Source organism: Tachypleus tridentatus, chromosome 13, assembly GCF_004210375.1.
Source record: "Tachypleus tridentatus isolate NWPU-2018 chromosome 13, ASM421037v1, whole genome shotgun sequence".
NCBI classification, from domain to species: Eukaryota; Metazoa; Arthropoda; class Merostomata; order Xiphosura; family Limulidae; genus Tachypleus; species Tachypleus tridentatus.
The window spans coordinates 46837809-46859429 of record NC_134837.1 but is presented as its reverse complement, the minus strand read 5'-3'; the positions used below and the strand labels follow the sequence as shown (position 1 = coordinate 46859429).

The 21621-nt window shown below is 31.7% G+C and overlaps 1 long non-coding RNA gene across 8 annotated transcripts in view; it reads left to right on the top strand.

Annotated features, from left to right (window-relative positions):
* LOC143240373 (uncharacterized) overlaps positions 1–7019 on the top strand; it is a 47413-nt gene extending 40394 nt beyond the window's left edge. For all 8 annotated transcript variants that reach the window (XR_013021743.1, XR_013021741.1, XR_013021739.1 and 5 more), the window contains 2 exons: positions 3808–4000; positions 6519–7019. This is a non-coding gene — a long non-coding RNA (uncharacterized LOC143240373). The remainder of the gene's footprint in view (positions 1–3807; positions 4001–6518) is intronic.
* Positions 7020–21621: the final 14602 nt, after the last annotated feature.

Genomic DNA, 21621 nt, shown 5'->3' with positions numbered 1-21621 from the left:
GCCGTACGATTCATAGCAACATCACCGTAAGCCGTGTTAAGCATAGCAAAAAGTTTCAGTCACAGATTTTCCAAGTTTAACACAAAATTTTACAGCAAGTCGTTGCTCTTTCAGGTCATTCATTCGGAAATGGCGTCATAATCAGCTGATCTGTGCGAACCTAGCGACACCAAGCCGATTCCCCTGGAACCAACTGGAGTCGCGCAATTCAAACAGTCCGCGTATTTTTTGAACAGACCTCGTATATATATATGTAACAAACCAGTAATATTTGGAAGTTTAATGTTAACATATTTTCCAGGGCGTATACTGCTATCCGTGTACAAGTGTTGGAGATAACGCTCACTAAATTGTAATTTATGTTACAACTAAGTTTATTTTTGAGGTTTGTGTAACTTTTGTTTATCTATGTCGAAATGAAAGCAGTATCTGTGATGACCGTTTAGTTTTAATTATTACAAGGATAAAGCTCATGATTCGTGTATTAAACATTTCTTTTTATGATTGTGATAAATTTATATTTGAGTGCATAGGCCTTATAAAATGTAAAAGTAGTGCTGTATATTTAACGTATTTAAAATCGTTAAATGATTTGCTTAGACTATTCACGTAACAGGTTAGATACCTAACGTTCTGGAAGAATCTCCTTGTCATACGAGATGTCTCAATGACTGTGACGATACACCTAAGTATGTTTAAACCTATTTATAGTATGTGATACTCACCAAATACTTCTAGCACAAAAGACATTTCGAGCCGAATGGTGTGATAAAAATGACAAATCGATCGACTTATCTAGTAAGAGACATTAAATCTAGTAACGCTTTCAAATTTGAAAAGAAAGTGATTGTTCCGGGATTCTAAGTGTCTATAAATAAAAGAAAAATTACACCTAAAATCTGAATACATAAACACTACTGTCTGAGATGGGGCTACTGAAGTGGAATGAAAAACCCGTTCCCCAAATACCTCTTCCTTTCACATATGGTGACTTCGTCCTTAAATCTGTACTCCGAATTTCATTTTTGGATAGTTTAAAGTTGTTTTAAAAGTTTCGCACGCATACACACGTTACTTTTCTAATTGCATATATTAAATTAAATAAGCACTCGCATATTAGTAAGTTGAACTGGTGAAACAGTTACACTAATTTATGTTTGATAATTTGAATTATGTCCTCAGTTTGAGAGTTATATTAATTAAACTCGATTTAATGCTTTTTCTCTTTCTTTCTTCAATCAGCTTTAACCGAAACTTATCTGAAAATGAGTGATTTTTAGTGCTGTAAGTCCTTAGACTTACCACTCAGTCTCTAGCGGGTATTCAGTTTAGAAGGTTTTTTTTATCGTTATTTGGTTGAAATTTTAAAATGTGTATGAGCATGTTTGAATATAGTATTTAGAATATTAATTATAACTTTCACAACATGTGCAAGCGTGTGTATGTATATCTATATTACTTCAAAATAGTGATGATATATAGTAACAGAAAGACGTTATTTTCTGAAATATGATTCCTTAAGGGAAGTTCATCAGTTTTATGGAAATTATTATGTGATATCACACATCATCGTTTGAGACAACTGTGCAGTGTTTGGACAAATATTAAAGTGCATTATCTTATGAACTTATTTTCAGATCATAAGTAATATAACAAACATATGTTGAATTGAATTAGTTTAATTTAGCCTAGAGGGTAGAGAATGCTGGTGACCGTCATCAACATGTATTCCAACTCCCTTTTATATCCTCGACCAATAAAATTAATAATTATTTTCTGGTAACTGGTACCTTCCTAACTCTCATTATAATTTGTAAAACGTATTGGGTCTCCTTCTGAATACGTCATTCAGGATCTTGGGATACATGGTTTTCAAATATCAATCGTAACTCTATACAAGAATGATCCTTTGTTTTTTATTCCTCAGGAGGAGAAACTTGATCAATTGTCAGTTTCGTTTAAAAATATCCTCCGTAACCCTCTATTAATTAGTTAACTTTTCTGTGTTTTAGATAAAATCAGCTACTGATGTAGTTCATTGTTGATAGACACCCGAAGATTGTGATTATTGTCCCTTGTTATTATATATATAGGAATTATATAATCTAGTTTGTATAAAAGCCAGTTGTTAGTTGTTGTTTGGTAACGCTTCGTTCGTTTGTGTCTCTTGGCAACACAATTACGACCTGAAATTGTTGTCTTAAATATATGTTTGTAATATTTTGAATGTTCATGAAGGCTGACTTGAATTCCATTTTAGATTGCTTTACGTTTTACTTTATGCATATATGAAGCTTTACGTAGACATTTCGAAGTACTTGCCGAATTAAAAAAAAAAAGTTGGATGTCAGTGACCATAGTTTATATGTTTTATCTGGGACGTTTATCATTTTTATTACTACTTTTTTTGGATAAAACATCTTTTTTCTCGCAAATGTATTGCCGTTAATCTTAACTATGATAATTCTTCAAATTGTTAAATTTACTTTCTAATAGAATGTTTATCATAAACGTTAGTCTTAGTGGCTTTGGGTGTTTTATCTTTATCAGCGTTTAAACTGTAATTGTTAGGTTACGTAACGTAATTATACGTATACGTTATGCTGTTTTTTTTTAATTCGAACCTGTCATTTTTGACGGATCGGGCAAGGTTAGAACTATAAATTATATGCGTTTTTGGACTTCTGTAAAACTTTTTAACGCCCGGCATGGCCAGGTGGGTTAAGGCGTTCGACTCGTAATCCGAGGGTCGCGGGTTCGAATCCCCGTCGCACCAAGCATGTTCGCCCTTTCAGCCGTGGGGGCGTTATGATGTGACTGTCAATCCCACTATTCGTTAGTAAAAGAGTAGCCCAAGAGTTGGCGGTGCGTGGTGATGACTAACTGCCTTTCCTCCAGTCTTACACTGCTAAATTAGGGACGGCTAGCGCAGATAGCCCTCGAGTATCTTTGCGCGTAATTCAAAAACAAACTCTTTTGAACATAAGAGTATGCATGTATGTCTATTCTGGAGTAACATCTACTGTTTTTTTTAAACGAAAATAAGCTATTATTATAAATTCAGGAAATGTATGGACATAAATAATACATTAGAATTAAGCTTATAATTGAAGTTGCTTATCAAATATTTTCCCATTACTACAATTCCCGTTTCTTAAATATCTACAGTTAGGTTTTACTTTAAATCGAACATATTAATTACATTATTTTATTTTTTATGGTTTTAATAATTTGAGACAGGGTATAGAAACTTACTCCAAGTAAGAATTTGCAGTAACTCAACATGAAAAATCATAAGAAAACTGAAATAAACTACTTAAAAATATTATTGTATTATTATAGTGCAGTATTAACTTGTTATCTTAGAGAAATAAACATCATTCACATAAAAATGTATTCTCCAGGTTTTATTTGTGTATTAACAAGGTTTTAAACTTCTTTTGGTGTTTTTAGATTGAACAGCGTTGACTTTTTATATCTATTTATATATGTATGTGTGTGTGTATATATATATATTATTTTATTAGAATTAATAAAGATCTTTAATTAGAATGCCTTGTACCGCAGAAGATGAAAGCCAAACGACATTACCCTTTTATTAAAATTATGTGCAGTAAATTTTCACTAAAACCTCGATAGGTATAAGCTAATGAATTATGTATTTCAAATACACAGAGCTATGCTCTTAAACTAAGTATTAAATATTTTTTTAATTTCATCTATTTCAGAGTTTCATTTTTTGGTACATGAATGAGGCAAGAAGTTATGTGCAATTCTAATGTTGGTGCTGTTTCAATTTTTCAACAGTTTTAATCTTCGTTCTTTACAAAGTTTTGGCCCCCCAGTGGCACAGCGGTACGTCTGCGGATGTACAACGCTAGAATCCAGGTTTCGATACAGATAGGCCATGATGCAGCTTTGTGTTTAATTACAAAACAATAAGAACAAAGTTGTTGACCCAACCTACTGTTACGTTAAGGAAATTTGATTTTTTTGAAAAGTAAGTATAAACAAAAATTAACCTTTTACAACTTGCATGCTTTTATATTGTTTTTTAAAAAGAAAGTTAAACGCAAGGCCTGGCATGGCTAGCACAGATAACCCTAGAGTAGCTTTGTGCGAAATTCCAAAACAAACAGTTAAATGCAAGGCAACAACCATGGCTATTTTGTAATATATCAAAGTTAAAGGCATATATATATATAAAGTATATCTACTTTTTTTTCTTTTTAACATAAAACATCAAGAAGTTGAAATTGATAATTTCAGATAATTCTTACAGAAATTGCGTCTGTAATACAAAAAAAAAAAATCGCGACTTTCAAAATATGAAAATAAACGATTTTGTTTGTTTTGAATTTCACAGAAAGCTACTCGAGGACTATCTGTGCTAGCTGTCCCTAATTGAGCAGTGTAAGACTTGAGGGAAGATAGCTAGTCTTTATCACCCACCGCCAACTCTTGGGCTACACTTTTACCAATGAATAGTGGGATTGATCGTAACATTATAACACTCCCACGGCTGTAAAGGCGAACATGTTTGGTGCGACCTGGAGTCGAACGCCTTAACCCACCTGGCCATGCCGGACCAAACCGTTTTGTAATAATATTTTAGAATGAAAGAGATTAAAGTACTTATTTATTCATATCATGAAAATTTTTTTCCAAAAAAGAAAGGTCTTCCAAAAATGTAAATCTATATATTACTTTAACCCTTAGTTTAACAACCTGTTTATTATATTGTTCAGTGTGAATTATGTTCGTACTCTCATGTTGATAAGTTTATGTTTGGTCCTTTTACAACATTCAGGGTAAAGAACTGGTCAAGAAAAGTTGATGTAACATATCGTTATCTAGAAACTCCATATAAGCAACAAAGTTGTGATCCTCCAAACATTTTGGTTAATTGTATAATTTAGAACAATGTATTTTTTAAAAGCACATGTGGTCCATATGGCTGTTATCGGAATATATAAGTCAAAAGCAGCTCCAGTAAAGTCAATTGTAAATTTCAAGTATTATTTCATTTAAAGTGAATTTTACGTAGATTCTTCCATGGTCAGTCTTAAACTGTCTTTTGGTATTAGAAATAAACGATTCGAATAATGGTTTTTTACACATAACCACCTGCAAAAATCATCTTTAAGAAATAATCTGGAAAAAATAAATCTTTATCCTGTTGAAAGTGGTGTCACAACAAATAATTTTTGTATTAAAACACTATATTTCTTTGCTAATAATCATCACACAGTGTTAAAAGTGTAAGTTAAAGATAGAATGGGATGAATTATCTCCATACACAAATTATTAACATTGTACTAATTACCTTTTATTGTGGATATTCACTACAACAAATTTAGCCTAAAACTGTTCGATTGATATTATGAAAACATATTTGACGTGGCTGATAATAAATCTTATTTTACCAGAAAAAGAAATTCTGCATGATTTTCATGAATTTTCTGTCATTTTATGTTTGACTGTATGAAGAAAACCTAAAAGTATAATACAGAATTTGTTATGATTATTTTGTCCTTACAGTTAGAAATGCAAAAAAAAAAAATTTTCATGTTGTAGTAACGAAGTTTAGAGCTAGGTGAGGTTCAATTGAATATGAATTTCACTTTCATGCCTCTCTCTTTTATAGTGATCCCTTTAAATTAATAATAAACAAAAATAGTGAAATGAAAATATAGTGTCTGCAAATAAATACTGATAGTTTGGTTTTAAATGCAAAACTGTGCAGTTATAGTTATTTACATTGTGATGTATCAACTGGGGAGTATCGAACCCAGTTTTCTAGCTATTAGATCTCTCGAACTTTCCTTGAACCATCGGGGTATGGAGTTTATAGAAAAAAATTAATAAATGACCTTTTTAATCTAATTACTGTTCAGAGTTTATATAAAGTAGTTAATAGTAATTAGTAAAGGTTGTAAAATATACGGATGAATTTTTAAAATATATACGAGTTTGTAATATAAATAAGTACGGATATACTACCACGTAATTATGGCGCCCGACTCGTAATCTGAAGGTCGGAGGTTCAAATCCTCGTTACACCAAACATACCTTTTCAGTCGTGGGAGCGTTATCATTTCACGTTCAATCACACTATTCGTTGGTAAAAAGTAGTTAAAGTGTTAACAGTGGATGGTAAGGGCTAGCTGCCTTCCCTTTCATCTTACACTGCCACATTAGGGGCAGCTAGCGCAGATAACCCTGTGAAGCTTTGCGCGAAATTCAAAACAATATTTTGTGAGGGTAGTTTAAAAGTATGAAACTTACTTTTTATCAAATAGAAGTATATAGTCGTAGTTGTGTCCCTCATTTACGTTATTGGTGAACACCTTACTACTTTTACAATAGTCTTTTTCATACTTATCTGTACATTGAAAAAAATATTTTAGTTTTCGTTTATTTCTTTAACACTACCTTAACAATGAGAAGACATTTATTTTGAAAGATTTTCTTCTTAACATATGTTTACTTGATTCCACCATATCTATTTCCTTAAGTCATTTCCAGGTGGCGTAAATACCTTAATAGAACGTCCAGGTACCAGTAATGGTTTGGGAGAATACGCCATTTATGTCAGATAGTTTTATCGATTGATCATGTCTGGTGATGTCTAGGAGTTCGTCTGGTTGGAAACGATGAGTTAGTTGGGAAGGCCCGGGCGTATCTCATTTCTTTTATTGTGTACGCTTTTTCAGAGATGATGATATGTGTAAGGTTATATGATTTTTAGTTTAACTAGCAATTGAAAATCGTAGATCTTTTGTGATGAGCAATTCTTAGCTAACACTAAGTACATAAACTTTAAAACACTCACTTATATATGTATATATAAATATATAATATGCTAGCATGTGAATTCAGTGAGTAAAATACTCGGAAACCTCATGTAAGTCTACTCTGACAGTTATAGTGTAAATATGTGTGGACATTTCGTTATTCTGTATCAATTTTTATATATATATAAGTTGTGTTACAAGTTAAATAAATAAACGATGTTAAACAAAGCTGTTCGCATAATAATTTTTTTTAAAGTAAAACTCTCAGGTGGAAAAACAACATCAATGTAAATATCAACCTTACATTAAAAACACCTTATGTATGTGTATATACGTATGTTACCAGGTTGCAGTGTTGTTATTAATATCTGTTCATTATAACTTCTATACCGGATAAAGAAAAGGCAGCCGAAATTATTTTCAGTTATCTGTAGCATTGCTTTGCACCGTCTTTATATAATATATTTGGTAACTTCTTGACCTGTGATAGCATACCCAGCATAATCATTGTTCCCTGGACATGTCTTTGTGATTTGTGAAATTTTACATTAAAATTAAGAAATTATCTATTAACATTGTGAACCTCAACTAAAAAGTTTATAAAAAGAAAAGCAGCGTTTAGAAGAAACCCGCCTTTTATTTTTTTATAATTGTACACAAGATATTATTCTGCATAATAATTTGCTTGAAGGAAACAAACTTGTAGTGTAAGTTAACTTGTATTGCACGTAGAGTTGCATACTCAAAACTGTCTGCGTATTATGAACACAATACCATATAGTTTTCTTTTGTGACAATAGCTTGCGAAAATATTTATCCAAGTGTCCATCCAATGTGTGTATTTTTACATGTTAAACAGTACAATAACAGGGAATGTGAGTTTAGTGACTCATCGGTTAGTGAATAGTACAATATATTGTTTATTATGACTTAAACGTTTGATGTAACAATAGTTAATTATAAATTATTAGGAAGAGTTGTTAAAAACCATATAAAGAAGGATCACCAAAGTATTTGAACACCGTAATTTTATATCAGTTTTAAATAGTGAGCAGTGAATTCGTCCACGAGAAATAATTTAATCATTAAAGAATAAACCTGTAAAATATATTCAGAAACTAACTGCTTTGAAATATTTGTCTACTTTGTATACGGCAACAATCCCTAACCACTCATTGCTTATTCCAAAAATGAAAAAGAAGTAAACCAACTTGTCTGGAAATAAGAAGTTGTCTGTTGGTCTTATTTGTTTTGTGTGTTTGTTTTAGAATTTCGCACAAAGCTACTCAAGGGCTATCTGTGCTAGCCGTCCCTAATTTAGCAGTGTAAGACTAGAGGGAAGGAACTAGTCATTACTACCCACCGCCAACTCTTGGGCTACTCTTTTACCAACGAATAGTGGGATTGACCGTAACATTATAACGCCCCCACGGCTGAAAGGGCGAGCATGTTTGGCGCGACTGGGATGCGAACCCGCGACCCTCGGATTACGAGTCGCACGCCTTAACACGCTTAGCCATGCCGGGCCCTGTTGGTCTTAGGAAGTCTTTTCTTGATAATTATAGAATAGGAAAAAACTTGAGAAAAATGCTTGAATCCTGAAGCTGAGATATTTGATATATTGGAAAACAATGTTAACTAACAAAAGGAAAAAAAAATTGAACTGGTAGACCAAATATCATAGATCAGGGGGTGGGACCATCTGATTATGAGGGATAAGAAGAGAAGATATATCAAGACCGCTGAAATTATCAAAGAAACAAAGAACACAAACACCAGTTTTTGAGTGCCATGATTGTTAACAAGAAGACAAGGAGTCAATTCACGGACCAATTGCAGGAATGAACTGAAAGAAAATCAGAAAGAAACGGTTGCAGTTCATTAATTAGTTTATTAGTGAGCCTGTTACCGAAAAGTTTTATTTAGCGATAAGACAAAAGTGAACTTTTCATGTTCAGATGGTAATACCTAAGTGTGTGGAAAACTGGGAAGAAAATATCATGCAATGTCGCCAACACAATCTTTAGATTTGTCGTTTTAATTTCTTTTTTTCTGAGGGTTTTATGTCACCTTTTTCACAGACGAGATTACAGATCACAGGATGTACAGAGAAAATTTAAAGCTTAAAGCAATATTACGTGGTAAGGAGCCCTGTTGTCGTGGATGGATGTTTCACGAATATGATGATCTATATCACACTTTTAAAGTTGCAAAGGAGTTTCTTCGGAAGAATAAGGATGACATGAATGACCAGCCAAACCCCATGATCTAAACCCGTTAGAACATATGCGGCAAGAATAGGGTATGAATATTAAGATAAAACAACCAGGGCCTGGCATTGCCAGGTGGTTAAGGCACTTGACTCCTAATCCGAGGGTCGCGGGTTTGAATCCTCGTCACACCAATCATGCTTGCCCTTTCAGCCGTGAGGGTATTATAATGTGACAGTCAATCCTACTATTCGTTGATAAAAGAGTAGCCCAAGAGTTAACGATGGGTGGTGATGACTAGCTGCCTTCCTTCTAGATTTACACTGCTAAGGTAGGGACGGCTAGCGCAGATAGCCCTCATGTAGCTTTGCACGAAATTAAAAAAAACCAAAACTAAAATAACACGTAAAAAGAAGTATTACTTGAAACGTATTACTGGGGAAGCAAGAAAAAGTATTTCTGTCTTATTATGCAAGAAATGCATTGATAAGGTGTTAACAGGCCCAAAAAAATATTAAATGGACCAGTAAAATGTTCAATGAAAAGATGGCTAAATAGTTTAGTGTTTTAAATTTACTTTTTCTTTACAACCATTATGGAAAATGTAATAAATATGTTAGTTATTGTAATTCATTTTTAGAAAATAAGTATGTAATGTAAATGGTGATATATGCTGCTCAGAACAAAACATCTGAAGATTTATTTTGCGCTTGAGAATGCACCCCAGTGGCATAGTGGTGTGTTTGCGGACTTATACTGCTAAATCAGAGCACAGACAGCTCTTTGTGTAGCTTGATAGATAATAAATATTGCAGTTGAGAAAGATAAATATCATGATATGGTTTGATTAAACACATGTGAACAACTCTGTGCTTTTTAAATGAATATCTTTGCAAAGTAGGTAAATGTGTACATGATGAAGCAAAAAGAGAATAGTTAGTTTCTCAGAAAGAGACGTTGCGTATTATCGTCAAAATAAAGTAGTTTAATTTTTGTTTCTACTTTATAAGTCATTTTATTGTCTTTTGTTACATACTGAAATTTCACCAAGCTTAATGAAGCAATGTACTAAATCTAACTTTTTTTTTACACTGTAACGTTTGAAGATTATGAGATTGGTTAACTGTGTAACAAAATTTTACTATATTTTGAATAACATAAACTCTGTGACATTTTTTGACTCTAACTTCCTTTCAGAAGAGCCTGTCCCACCTAGCCCTCTTACTAACGTCATGGCTGTTTCATGATAAAAATTGTTTTCCCAGTTGGGCCCGGCATGGGCAGGTGGTTAGGGTGCTCGACTTGTAATATGAGGGGTGCGGGTTCGAATCTCCGTAACAATAAAGATGCTCACTCCTTTGAGTTATGGGGACGTTATTACTTGTCGGTCAATCCCACTATTCATTGGTAAAATAGTAGCCCAAGAGTTTGCGGTAGGTGGTGATGATTAGCTGCTTTACCTCTAGTCTTACACTGTTATATTAGGGACCACTTGGCGCAGGTAGCCTTTGTGTAGCTTTGCGCGAGATTAAAAATAAAACTTTTTCCTAGTTTTCAAACTAAGTTTAATTTTTCTAATATCATGGTATCATTTGTAATTAAGCAGGATAGAGTTGAGCAATTGAAGAAAATCCATTGAAAATGTCCTTTGGTGTGTTAACGGTAAACTTTGGCATTTACAACAGTAAAATCCGGGGTTTCATATCCAGAGATGGAGAAGGTGCTTTACAGAATAGAAATACCAATATTATTTGTAATACTCCAAATTTCTAAAAACCGAAGCAGTAAGAAAACATCCATTGTCTTTATATAGAATACTTATCTGTGTGTCTCAGGTTACATCAGAAAAACAAAATCACGAATGGCTTACATATTTCTAAAATATACATAAATATCATTAACTCGTACATTTTGTTTTCTAAAAGAAAAGTCGCCTAAACTTTGTCAGACTTGTTGTTTCATAAATTATTAGAAAGTTTTAAAATGTCTTGATTTTTAACAATATGGGTGAGGATGGTACTTATAAATTACAATGCTTCAAGCAATCGATCTTGTCTCTCTCACTATAGTAGACTTGAAAAATTGCATTTCTAATTCTTATCTTGTGCTTATGCATCTTGAGTTTCAGTGATCAACATAAAATGTACGTTTGAATGATAGACATTTACTAACAAACAAAGTCACCTTTAATAAATGTAAGAAAAATTTTAACGACTGTGTTTGTTTCTCGTTTGTGTTCACCACATCTACCAACTTGAGTCCAGTTTCATTGAAGAATTACTAAAAGAAAAGTTTATTCTAAAATGTGTGATAACACTATGTAACACAAATTTTTTCCTAGATAGTATGTGTTTTATTTCTTAATTGCTTATGTTGTAAAAGTACAAAAATGGCCATTATTCCCTTCAAACTTTGTTTTTGTGACCTGGATAATTAAATTTAGAAATTAACCTATTTTCTGTGTAAAAACGGTCAAATTTGCACATTTTCATTCACATAAGGTCTTAATAAAACAACATATGAATCAAGATTTACATGCATTTATACTAACGTTGTGCAAAAATGAACAAAAATGTTTAAAAGTGAGTATTTTTCGAGATTTGCGACTGTAATGTAAATCACTTTCAGGTATCAGCCCCCAAATATAGTCTCCCATCATGTTCTTCTTATACGCTCCCAGATCACAAAAGCAAAGTGTTTACTTCAGGCATAAGCAATTAGGAAATAACACTTTCTGCCCAGGAACAAAACAAAAATGAAAACTTTTGTTACATAATTACATGTTACGTTATAATTTGTCAACTGTATCATATAATTTCGAATACCAAAGCAGATGTTTCTTTTATGTGAACTGTACTTCTAAAGTTGGTTCAGGGTGCAATATACTTTAAAAGCTGGTTTAAAATATTCATAACGTTTAAATCTTATTGATAAGAGTATTTTTCTTCATTTTCATACAGTTTTTCCACCAGTTTAGGAACAAGTCTCATAAACTGTTAGACTGTCTTAAACTTACAACTGTCAAAACTTAAACTTGTGGTAATCTTCAACATCCATCAGCAAAGTTGTGAAATTAGCTAGTGATGCGGGAATGTACAAGCCAAAGTATATCTTTTGATAAGGCAGGAAATTGGGTTGGTAATATGTTAAAAAAATCACCGTAATAAAGTAGTAAGTTATTTTTGTAATGTGTTTGCAAGCATTAATCTAGGTTAATTATTTAATATTTTTGAGCGATTACCCCAAACCTAATTTTCTCATATTAAGGGAAACCGTTTGTTTTTGAATTTCGCACAAAGCTACTCGAGGGCTATTTCTGCTAGCCGTCCCTAATTTAGCAGTGTAAGACTAGAGGGAAGGCAGTTAGTCATCACCACCCACCGCCACCTCTTGGGCTACTCTTTTACCAACGAATAGTGGGATTGACTGTCACTTTATAATGCCCTCACGGCTGGGAGGGCGAGCATGTTTGGCGCGACGAGGATGCGAACCCGCGACCCTCATATTACGAGTCGCACGCCTTAACACGCTTGGCCATGCTGGGCCCTAAGGCAAACCGGTTTCAGTAAATTTGCAAAGTTAATAAAGCATTACGTTTGTATGCTGTTGTTTTTCTCGTAGTGAAAGTTTATTTTTACGTTGAAAGAGAACCTAAACAGAAACCTAGAGAAACGTATTATTAAAGTTAAGTTTCATTCCATATACTCCATAAACCCGAACACTTCAAAGAGTTGTTTAGAAATTACTAATGTAAACTTTAGAATAAGTACAAAATGTTTGTAATTCTACAGGTGGTCCGGGTTGACCCTCTAGTAAGTTTTTAAATTTCAGAAACTGGAAGCCAAGTTTGAAACTTGTGATACCATAATTTTTTTCTTATTTTAGGCTGTGGGTGCGTTTTAAGAGTAATAGTAAATATCTTATTGTGGTTGGTAAGATGCTTCTAATTGGCTGTCTTTCCTTTGGTCAATAGTTCAGAATTGGTGATATCAGCAGATAACTTCAGTAGATTGCTATAAATAAATAAAATACAACATTTCTCTGTGCATATTTATTAAACTTCAATGTAGTAGATTTAAATGTACTGTAAATCAGGTTACAAAAATGTACTTTCTTATCTTATAATTCACACAGGTGAAACAGTTTTCGATGCTATCGGTATTCAGTGAATTTATATCATTCTATTAAAAAATAAAAGACAAACAAACTAGCCTGATGAAAAATTAACCAGGCTTAATAAAAGTGTCAAAAAGAAGAGCTTCAGATGTCAAGCCAAAGAGCTTCAGTAGTCGTAAACAGATATATAAACAATGTACTAAATTTATATGAAAAGAAAAAGTTGTAAAATTTGTAAATCGTATAAATTATTAAATAAAAGTAAGACAAAGTGCTTATCCGCTTACAAATATATATATCATATGTATCTATTATAACCATAACGTTTTAAAAGTCAAAACAAAACATTAAAATTTTAATGCGTTTTGTTTTGGTTGTTAAAAAATTATGGTTATAATATAATTAATCAGAGGTTGGGATTTACTATTTCTAACTCAGTTTTTCCTCATGATTTTGTTTACTAATTTAACTTCATTTAACATTTAAATGTATTTATTTAATTTTACTAAAATATATATGTTTATATATCTAAGTATACTTTCTGTTATTTTTATTACACAACTTCAACCTTTAAAGGACAGAGGATGTAACACGAGATTTATCTACTATTTTAATTTTATCAAACTATGTACGCTAAAATGCACGTACCTTATGCGTAGTGAAAGGAGAATTAAAAAAAAAAAGAGGTTAATTCTGCAACTAGGTTTTTGTACATAGCTGGATATTGTAGGCGCTCCGATATGATTAATTTTGAGCGAATAAATCTTAGTGACATATTCAAACCCTTTACGTAATAATTTTCTCAAATCTAAACGAGGAGAATTATGAACATTAGTGATCTTTTTTCTCTGAGAATACTTGGCTTGTCAAAATACCTGTGTGGAAAATTGCTTCGTGCAGATTCAATCAATGAAGAGTAGAGGTACCAGAGCTTTGGCTCATATCATCAAACTGTGTGGTTTATTATTTCCTATCAACCTCTGTGTACGAGAAATTCTTGTATGAGAATATTATTTTGGTAATTTCCTAAATATCATAGGGAAGGTAAAAAATGAACTTTTGAAAAAGCAAATAGTTATAATAACTGCAAAACTCAATATGGTATCGAGCCTGAATATCAAAACTAATTTCAAGTTTCTCGTTTGTCTATCCTTGAATGGTTTAACCGTTTTACAAGTCGGTTGCGTAAAAAAAAAAACAACGCTATGCTACTATTTTATTTTCTAACGCAAAGCAATACATTAGGCTATTTGAGGTCTGTCCAACGGGGAAAATCGAATAAAGATTTTGACATTGTAAACCCGTTAACTTGCCTATGACCTATTATTATTATTAATCAGCTGAAGCTCCGAATTTATAATGGCAAAATATTCCTAGGCTGTAGGCGGATATTGATTATAAGTTATTCCTATAACATTCTTTCACAAAATTGAAAGAGTAATTTCGTTTACTTACATTTCTATAAAATGTTCACACGTTTCATTGGTCACAAGTATTATAGAAATATTTTAGGACAAGAATATTAATTACACTCATACTATTAATACTTTTTAAGCCCTAAATTAGTCTTAAATATGTGTTTTTTATAAAATGTTAAAATTAAATGATATCTCGTTTTATAAGGTAAAAAACGAAGATATTTTCAATTTATTTATCGATCGCAGACTAAACCTTGTTGCCAATTGAATTTGATGGATAAATATTTCTAATAAATGAAACAGTGGCGAATAAATTGCTTATATGCATTTATATTTATATTAGTGGTGTAAAAAAATAACAAAATATGTTTATATATTTTACAGGCCAAAATCGTGTCCGACAGTTTTCCGATTTATGAAATTACCAGGAATTTTGTAGGCATATGGATAGTAACAATAATGTTTGATTGCAATAACATAAGTGACTTTTTGATAGAAGTATTTCAGTATTCTATTTTAGCATTTTATCAAATTATATGGACTTGTAACGTCTATTATTGATAAAGTATAGATGTAAAAATGTAATAATTTCACACTAAACGCAGATGTGAAATATTAGAAATACTAGAACTCTTGAAAAATATGTCCTTTCATTTTCACATCTATGGTTTACATACATTGTGTGAACATTGTAAGTTACGTCATCTTTCAGTAATGATGTATTTTTCATCTAAGCAGTTATCAAATCTGTTAAAAAGTATGAAGCTAAATATTGATCTCAACTAAAAACAAATTCTCAATTTAAAGCGAAAAAAGAACGACAAATGTGAAACAATAGAAAATTACATTGACCTTAGAGTAACTATGCTCATTCATACTGGCTTTTATAAGATTAAGTTTAACTGAAAAGAGGCAAGGGCTGATTAATGAGGTATTTCAGCCATCACGAACTTGTACTTCAGAAAATTTAATTGTGAGGATATCACAAGATAACTAGAAGTTCTCTGGTCTGGAAGGAACAAAATACTTGTAACGCGGAATGTAGTCTGAACAACAACAACAAAAGCGATCAACCTGAACGAAAGAGTTATGTAAAGGATCTGGTTCAGTGTCTGTGTGTGATCAGAAAAGTTCAAAAGTCGCGAATGTTGCATATTTGAGAAACAAAATCTGCTGTGTTTTATGTCATACTTTAAGTAAATATGTCACCCACAAGAAAATCCTTAAGATGTACATTAGGTATGTACATTAACTGCAGAAGCAGTGAAATATGTGAAGGGGTTTCGCTGCAAATATTTTTGCTATATTTTAAAGAACTGTACTAAGTTTTGAGAATTGAAAAGTTATAAGCACATTTACATTGTTGAGGGCTATTAATAATTCTGTTATAACACCATATAATGTGAAATTTAAAAAATTGAAAACGATATTCAATAGCTCAATTATTTTTCTTGTAGGTATAGCTATTAGGCTAGTTTAGTTATTTGGCATAATGAATTAATATAAATGTTTGTTATTAAGCACAAAATTGTACAAAGGACTATCTGTGAGTTGCGCAACACACGTATCGAAACGCGATTTCTAGCAGTAAAGTCCATAGACATAGCGCTGTGTCACTGATGGGGTCATAAATATGTATGTATGTATGTGTTTCCTTCTAGCAAAGCCACACTGGGGTATCTAATGAGTCCATCGAGGGAAATCAAACCCCTGATTTTAGCGTTGTAAATCCGTAGACTTACCGCTGTACCAGCAGGGGACATTAACATGTAAGACTATGCATATAAGTATAGGTGTAGGTAAATCGACGATAAGTTCACGACTGTAAGCACGTTTACAATACCTAATCACTGAGTGTTTGAACTGTAAGGTTAATACTTGAACACTGAAAAATATAAATTTTATATTCAAATATAGACACATTTCGAACTTTTGTAGCTATATTCAAACTTATACTTCCCATTCTCAACAGGTTGTATAGCAGTATATATATATATATATATTTATATTTCGAAAGATTCATAACTAAATTTTCCAAAAAAATAATTTTCCTTCGGTTATTTCTCTAAATGAGAATAATATCCGTGATGAACAGAACACAGATAGTCTATTGTGTAGCTTTGAACTTGAAAACAAACAAATTAAACGAAGTGAGAAAAGCTAAAAATAAAGAATCATAATTTTGGACGATGTATAAAGTAATCGTGTTAGAAGATCATACAATATAATGTGTAAAATATTAACGGTATTGTTATGTTAAAAGACAATTCAAACTCTGTTCTGAAGTTTGAACTGAACTCATACTGGGGAAAATGTGCTTCTGTTTACTTATATTAGCTCATTTATTTTATATCAGGTACAAAATGGAGAGGTTGCATTATTATAAACTTCTGGTTCATGTAATATAAATGGTATGGCTCCACAACTGTGGTCAGATGATAAGCAGACATGTGTTTCGCATATAAAACTAACAGGGCTGGTCGAACTTGCAAGATGCCTTGAAAACTTTATATATGGTTGTTAGGGTAAAAGATCATCTTTTGTGAACAAAATATTTATAAAGCGAGCGAGATTATTGAACAATTTATATTTGAAAGACACAACATTTCGAGAAAGGTACTTTCCAACCGAACGTTTTTGGCAGAAACAAGACCCGAAGTGACATTCTTAGCCAATTAGTACCAATGTTCTGGTATTATAGTAGTTCTGAATTATTCAGTAAATAACGTTGCGGTATTTTGTCTCTGTAGTTTATTTATTTTTTTATGAAACTTTACATATCTACCTATAAAACCTTAGTTTTGCAAAAAAAAAGAAAGAAAACGACGGAAACAAAACATTTTAGTTAATAAGACAAATGATATTTTAGAATATTATTTCTGAACATCATTTCAAGTTACTTGAAGGTTCTTGTATAAAACAGCCAATTGTTTTATGTAAAAGCTCATTAAAGAATATATTATATAACACATGAAAGCAGTACTCGATTTGTTTCTTTGTATGTTTGTAATGAGGATACCGCTACTTTTTTGCATTTTGCAAATTATATGTTCATAATTAAATGAAATTTTGTTTTGCGTTTAGCTAACTTCGCAGCAGAAAATATTGGAACGTAAAATTGAAATAAAATTCCAAGGATTGCTAAATTTTTTCATAAAACCTATCTGTTTAAATTTAACGTGCAACAATTTTGTTTTTAATATTAACGTTTTGAAGAAATTGCTTATAATTGCATTTGATGTTTTCCAGTTTATGCTTGAGAAAAATCAGGGTATAGAATTATAAAAAAAAATTCGACTAGCAATGACTTAAATACTGAATTATGTACATTTGTATGTTTGAGAATCGTAATTTAGCAAGAAAACTCATGTAATGTCTTATGCAAGCTATTTCTCTTATATATAGCATTTTAGATAGGGTAATTTTCAAAATTAGCAGATCAGCGTTACAAATCTTTATTACTCGCATAACAAATACATTATCAATATGAATTACTAACACTTGTGTAATATTTACAATTGTAATAAATAGTTAAAATCAACGTTTCATATTTATACAATTTCAAACTTTATTGAAGCTGTACGATTTTCACTTTAAAATGGCATTGTTATATGTTCAAGTTTCTACGTGAACTACCTATCAAAGTTACCTGCGCTAGTCGTCCTTAAATTAGCAACTTTTGGGCATCTCTACTGTTTTACTATCGAACAGTAAGATTGACCAACATATTAACCCTCCCACCACCGCTGAAAAGGCGAACGTGTTTTGTGAGACAAGGATTTCAGTGAAGCGCCCTAACCACCTAGCGATGTGTAATGTATCATTTTAAATTGGAATCGCAAGGCTTCGAAAAAGTTTTAAACTGTGCAAATGAGAAACGTTGTTTTTAATTATTTATTACAATTGTAAATATATGTTTGATTTGCATCAGTTGAATACCCATATAGTGTCGTGATGACAATCAGCAGGCTTTTCAATATTTATGTGTAATTATAATATTTAGTTTATTGTAAGTGCCTTAATTACTTTCGAAAATTTTCTTTGTATTGTAAAGTGAGCGAGTTGAATACTGTACCGTCGAATTGTTCCATTATTGGCATTATCCGAATGTTTGTTGTTTGTTACAATTTGTTTTTCTACTCTAAAAGACCCTATGTGGCGAAGAATCAATTTCAAAATTAATTAAGTTCATTTTGCTTATTTGTATATATTTATGCAATAACTAAATTTTTTACTAAATTTAATATAACTATTTTTTACTAAATTTAAAATAACTATTTTTTAACCAATACAGGTTTGACACGAGAAGAGATTATTAATATAAATATATTTATTTTTATTCAATGATGAAATATCTAATAAGCTGGTTTTGGATTCTCAGATATTTTCAATTCGAGACCCCTTTTGTATGATAACTATAAAGATTGCTCTATTTGCCACGTAACTAAAAATTGAAAGAGAATAACTAATATCCTAAAACAAAAGAACTAATACCGTAATATGGCTCTACATGTACAGTTTATTTTTCAGTATTTCATAGCTTCAAAGTACTCTATCACAAAATACATAGAATATTAAAAAATGGCTGGGCGTGGCCTGATAATGAGCGTGCACAGACTGTACATATGAGGATTAATGGCTCGTTTATTGTTACCCCCCAAAAAAAACAATAACACTGCACTTTAAGGCTGTAAATATCATTAAAATCAGGTTGAACGTAGTACGTAATAAAATAATTGTTTGTATATATGTTTTATGATTATATAATATCTATATAAAATGCATATACAAACACACACCTAAAGGTGTGGTTACCTCGAGCATAGTAAAAACGTATAAATATTCACGGTATTACCAGGTTCGAATTATCATATCTTATTTATTATTGTCGTTTTTCTTGAAAATAACTGGTTTACTTTTTTTGAAAACCGAAGTATATGCTTAATAGTGACTTATATGACAATTTGAAAACTCATTTACCTAACCTAAATTGTTGTCTTATACTACAAGGACACTTAAGCCATACCAGTGTCCTTTGTGAAAATGTGTTTACTTCAGTATTTTATCATTTTTTTTTTTCCTGTCTTACGGTGCGCTCTTGTCGGTAAGTACGTTGTATAAAGTTGACCTCTTTTTTACAGTTACTAACTATGTGCATAACCCTGAGAAAATGTGATATACTCTTGATTCGAATAAGTAGTTATTACTATTCACACTAAGTAATAAAATGTGCAGTAAATACATTAACCAACTTTATAAAACTGCTTTTCCTTAACGTATTTTATACAATACCCGTGAAGTTTGCCAATAATGTTCCTTGGCACTTATTTCACGTGTTGGTAACATTGTTATATCACCTTTTTCTGCTATGTACGTCATTATCTTTTTATTTCGTAATATTTTGGTACTAAACTTGTACAATCTGTTAACCTTTCCTTAATTCCCAACGTGAACTTCTTTAGAGCTTGAGTTCTGGTCTGTTGTGTTATTTCTGAAATCTATCTCGACCTTCTAGTTCTAACTGTAGTGGCAGTGAGATTCAGTACTCACATTTTATAGTGTCTATTTCACAGGCTTGTTGTAATATTCCCTTATTCATGATGACGAGAAACCCAGTTGAAGGAAAAAATGTATTTTCAAGACGGCTGGTATGGGTATTAAAACTTTATTTTAAATAAAGTTATGTCTTGAGAGTACATAATATTCACCTAATGACATGCATTGAACGAATGAGGCGTCAATCATTTATTTTTAGTAATCCTAAGATTGTGAAATTGTTTAAATAAGCATTTTGTTTTATTTTTTCAGCCAATTTAGGAAATTCTCATTTGGTTTTTATAATATCATACAATGTTTTTTTTATTATTAATGTCCAGTAATATGCATTCATGCATCTTCCAATATTCTACTTCTAACCATACCCAAATAGGCATATCTTCAAATACATTAAGCCGTTATGTCAGCAATCACTTATCGTCTTCATCTGGTTGTAGCTTCATGGTAAATTCTTAACCTTAGCAACGACAACCGTATAATCCTGAAGGTATATCAATCGTATTCTGTCAATAAAGAATGCATTATAAAACTTAGAGAAAATCAGAGTATGGAAGTAAAGCGCATCAATAGGTAAGAATATTGTGAAAACATTATTCATTATTAATTTCAATGGTTATTTATAAATATAATAAATAATACATTTCTCAACTCTTATTTATTTATTATACAATACATATTTTGTGAGAACTTCAGTGTTTTACTGGCATTAGCCATAACCATTCCTATCCATGGTGGGCTTTAACTATTACAGTACTCATGTCTGTGTGAATGGTGCTGATAAATAATATAGAATCTATATCGTGGCTCTGATATGAGGAAACATGAGACTTTACGAAGGTCTATTTCATAACTTTAATATTGAGTTTGCACCTCTCATTTCAGGTAAACCTAGAATTCTAACATTTGAACTGTTACGATTCACATGTCTACAACAAACCAAAGAACACTACAGCATAGAACCAGGAAAGTTTCACATTTCTAGCTTACTGTCAGTTTGGTCTATCACATTACAATATGTGGTAGAAAGAAATGTCATCTTTACAAAAAATATACCTAAATACTTGAGCTTTATGCTTAGGAGTATGCATGTATTTGAACGGAATTTTATATATGTCACCTGCAGCCTTTTTTCACCATATTTCACTTTATCAAAGCCACTTTAAAAGTCTTGCCCTAAACCAGTACTTAGTTCATGTAAATCAAACATTTATCTTAATCCAGTCCTAGCAGAGCAGATTCAATTAACGGTTTAAAAGACATTAAGACATAACATTGATTAATGGACATCATATTTAACTTAGGTAAAACATTAATTGTATAAAACTTCTTCTGATTTTGCTTGAAATATGATACTAACCTCTTACTAAGCTAGAATAGTATAAAGTTACTCGTTTTAGTAATAATGATAAACTTCATGTCGTAAAAATAAAATAGAGTGCAACATTTTAAAGAATACTTCTTTTTACTCAAAATAACCAAAGGAAATAAATTATGCCTTTCTCGGTCCAAGTTGATAAGCGAATT